Source organism: Monodelphis domestica, chromosome 6 (assembly GCF_027887165.1).
Source record: "Monodelphis domestica isolate mMonDom1 chromosome 6, mMonDom1.pri, whole genome shotgun sequence".
Classification (NCBI taxonomy): domain Eukaryota; kingdom Metazoa; phylum Chordata; class Mammalia; order Didelphimorphia; family Didelphidae; genus Monodelphis; species Monodelphis domestica.
In genome coordinates, this window is record NC_077232.1 from 310529538 (window position 1) to 310533769 (window position 4232).

The window sequence follows — 4232 nt, forward strand, 5'->3', positions numbered from 1 at the left end:
CGCTTCTCCCCACCTCCCCCCCCCCCCCTTAAATTTTTTTTTTTCCTTTTTGGGTAAAGTTAATGACTGTCTTTTGGAGACCTCCAGCAATCCTATTGCTGTCAGTTCTTCCTTGCCCAAACCGTTTGGGGTCCGAAGCATTGCAGAACTCCTCAGCCAAACGGACCCTCCCCTCCCTGTGTTACTGACTCCTAGCCAGCCACCGACCTGGAACCCTGACATTGGGAGCTAGAATTTGCCCAAGTTTTAGCGACTCAAAGGGTAACCTAGGTTCTCTCCTGGCCGACTGTGTCCCCGTCCCCTGGTGCCACAGCAACCCCCCCCCCCCACACACACACACACACAAAATCTCATCTTTTAAAAAATCCGGAGGGGTGTTCTTCTGTGGGGTGTGTTTACATTTATTTAAATTGCCAACCAAAAACAAATAGTAGCAATGATTTCTTATTAGCATTGTTACTACTATTATTATTTGATGACTTCTATATGGTCCTAGGACAAACTCTCTAAAAGGATGGGTTGGGCCTCCCCTTGTGACCGAGACGAGACCCACGCAAAAATGGATCCAGCTAGGGAGATAGCAGTGCAAGGTGGCCAGGCCAGGAGGGCCTCCAGGCTCTCTTTGAAAAGAATGTTGCCGCTTGCCCTCTTTACTTATCCTCAGAGAGGGACATACCTTGTCTCCCTCCCTCTGGCATGATGCAGGCAGCTTTCCAACAAAGAACTGAGCACCTGGACCCTGCCATCCATCCATCCATCCATCCATCCATCCATCCATCCATCCATCCATCCATCCATCCATGGGCTTGCTTACTTACTGTGAGATACCAGATTCGAGAAAGTTCGCTCCTGTCTCCTCACCCAGGGATGTGTGAGCCTCCAAGCTGGGGAAGATCTGTCCCCCGCCCGTGGGTTGTGCCCTGCCGTGCTTGGTGCTTGGTGAAGGCTTGGAGCCTCTTGCTTCCTGGGAGTTGGGGCTCCTCCGCCTTGTCTTTCTCTGTCTCCCCTCGACACAGGACGGGGCATTTCAAGGCAACCGTCTTTCCTGAAATCATTTAGATAGTTGGCCCGCCCGCGCCCGTGCCCGCGCCCGCGCCCGCGCCCGCGCCCGCGCCCCCATCTACCATCCCCATCCCTCCCCTCCCCTCCTCTTCCCCCTCCACAATCCACACTCGCTACCCTCCAGTGTCGTCTCGCCGTTCGACAACCAACCCCCCCCCCCCCCCCCCCCCCGGCGCTTCTCCAAGATGCCTGTGCCCAGTGGTTTCCTGTTCAATCCAACCGAGGAGCCCGAATGTGCCATTCCCGTGCAAAGTGTTCCTTCCCAACTTCTGTCCTCCTTTTGGGAGCCGGCAGGGCCTGATGAAACAATGGAAGTTTCCCTCTTCCCTCTTGGTTCTGTACATGAGTCCGGAGGACCTGCTGCTAGAGAAAGCTGGTCACCTGACGCTGTCCCTGGGACCCAGGGCTTCTGCCTCTGTTTATCTGCTGGTGCTCCTTCCCCTGCCCGTAGAAACCCCACCCCCACCCCACCCCACCCCACCCCACCCCACCTGACCCCACCCCCGCTGCTACTGCAGTAGCAGCAGCCCTTCCCTAGAGGTCCCTCCTCACCTACACTTCCCCCCTCCCCTTCTTCTTTATTTCATCCCAGCACTGCTTGACTTCTCCCCTGACTTTTCTAGAGCTTTCTCCTTTGTTTTCTCCGACTTTCTGCTTTCTGCTTTTTATTTCTTTCTTTTCCCTACTTCTATTTCTTTTCAGATTGATTGATCGATCCATCGATGGATGGATGGATGGATGGATGGATGGATGGATGGATGGATGAATGGATGGATGGATGGATGGAGGAATTTTTTAATTGAGGAAGGGCATTTCTCCATAGCGACATGATTCATGTTCTTTCCCTCCACCACCCCCTCCCAGAGCCAACAAGCAATTCCACTGGATTGTTTTGCATGTATCATTTCTTCAAAACCTATTATTTCCCGATTATTGCTCTTTGCCATACAGTGATCCTTTCAAACCAACCTGCTGCTAGCAGAGAAGTCATTAGATGGCGCCACAGTGTTTCTGTCTCTGCTTAAAACGTCCTCCTCATTCTGCTCCCTTCCCTAGGCATCAGTTCCCGGAGGCTCTTTCTGGTTCCCTTGGAATTCTTCCAGTTCATTATTCCTTTGAGCACAATAGTATTCCATCACCATGAGATAACAGGACTAATTCTTTATTCGGTCATTCATTCCACAATGGGGAGGCCACCCTTTCTTTTTCAAATCCTTTGCCACCCAATGTTTATTTATTACTCAGTCCGATCTGTGGGTCGGTTGGTCGGTCGGTCGGTCGGTCGGTCGGTCGGTCGGTCGGTTGGTTGGCCGGCCGGGCCGGCCAGCCGTTCGTTTGTCCATTACATTCTCTGAGCCAATAGAATAACATTGTAAATCAGGTGTTCTCTTTAATACAGACCAGGAAGCTCCGGTGTCTAATAGACAATCATAATAGGTGTTACCCACCTTTAAGGTAACATGGGGTTCATTAGTATGGGGAGGGCAGTGGATAGGGACAACGGGTAGTAGGACATCAGGGTCTGGGAAATCAAAGGTTGTATCCTCTGATTCCTGTACCCCAGACCCCCCCCCCCCCCCGGGCACCATCATTGTGTTTGGGATATTCCTTGGGCACCCCCCCTGAAGGGCCCCTCTCTGAGGGTCATTAGTACCTCGAGTAATTTTTGGACGAGCGCCATTTCTCATATATTGTTGAGTATTATCATTAAAATTTTCTTCAATTTGAGCATTTTCATTAATTTCCCAATTCCTATTTCTATAATTCTGGTTTCTAAAGTTCTTATTTCTATATTCATTATAGTTATTTCCATAGTCATTATTATAATTTCTAGAATTCTGGTGTCCATAACCATTATCATGATTTCTATAGTTATTCTTTCTAAAACTATTATTAAACTGTGTATTCCTTCCAAACATCTTAAGAAAGGTTCTACATTCCATCATTTTGTGGCCCTTCTTCTTACAGAAGTGGCAAGTAATGGATTGATCATTGGATTTCTGGAGAGGGGCGATTGTCGTTGGTTCATTATCATGCCCGCTTTCTAATTTAGTTATCCTATCTATTAAATATCTTATTTTTTTCTTCATTTCCTCCATGTCATCTTTATTTTCTTCCTCCTTTTCCTTGTTTCCCTTTAAAACATATATAGCTGTTTTTCGCAATTCTTCAAGGTCCATATCTGACCACCTTGGGCATTGTGTTTTAAAATAATTTTTAATTACTTTGCAAGAATTGTTTACAAAGATTCTTCTAACTTGTCTTAAACTATTCTCTTTAGTTAAGTCCCAATCTAAGTATCTGTCCCCAAACTCGATAGTTCTGTCCATAAATCTGAAGGGTGTTTCGTCTTCCTTTTGCTTAATTTTTTCCAGTTCCGTCCACTTATCTGTACTGTCTGCACATTCCTTCATGGCCGGCCGTGAGGATGGCCCCTCTACAACGGTATAGTTGTAGATAATCCTCAGGATTATTATAGTCCCATTCGGGATCCTGAGATGGCCAATGTGCTGCATTAAGCCCCCGGGTTTTGTTGACATGAGCGATTATTTTATTTTTTTCACGTTCACTTAAAAAAGCCTGGAGTAAGCTCTCAACGTCCTTGTGAGACGGATTATACTGAAAAAAATATGTCTCCCATCTTTTTTGTTACTAGAAAAGGATCTTGTTCATATGTGGGGATATTTCGTGTAAATTCATTTATTTCTTGGGGAGTAAAAACGGTATCCTATGTCTTAAAGTTACCACATCCCCATTTCGTCCTATTTCAGGTACTTCTCTTAGAGGAAACAGGCCTCTAGTTGAATTTTGCACCTGTGGGTCAGTTTGACAAGGACAGGTTTCTCTAGGAGGACAAGATCTCCCTTGCATTGGAATTTGGTTTTCTGTAGGAGAAGGAACGTGAGAAACTGGGATTGCAGGGGAAGGGTTTTGGGGATTAAATTCAGACAAGATTTGCACTACACGAGAGAAGCAGTCTGTTAACTGGGCTATAGGGAAGGTGTTTTGCATCTGTATTTCAGGGAAGGAAATTTCCTCATTCAAAGGTTCAGAAACAGGTCTGTTTCTGTTAGAGTGGTTGTTTGCCAATTGATCCTGTAAGAAACTTTTTACATCTTCTAATTGGACTTGCATTTTATCCTCAATTTTTCCTATTTTATCTTCCATAT

At 46.6% G+C, this 4232-nt stretch overlaps 1 long non-coding RNA gene across 1 annotated transcript in view; it reads right to left on the reverse strand.

Moving 5' to 3' along the window:
* LOC130455194 (uncharacterized) overlaps positions 1-1520 on the reverse strand; it is a 2234-nt gene extending 714 nt beyond the window's left edge. The window contains exons 1-2 of the long non-coding RNA XR_008913157.1: positions 1283-1520; positions 819-1045 (exon numbers count right to left, since the gene is read on the reverse strand). This is a non-coding gene — a long non-coding RNA (uncharacterized LOC130455194). The remainder of the gene's footprint in view (positions 1-818; positions 1046-1282) is intronic.
* Between the last annotated feature and the right edge of the window lie 2712 nt (positions 1521-4232).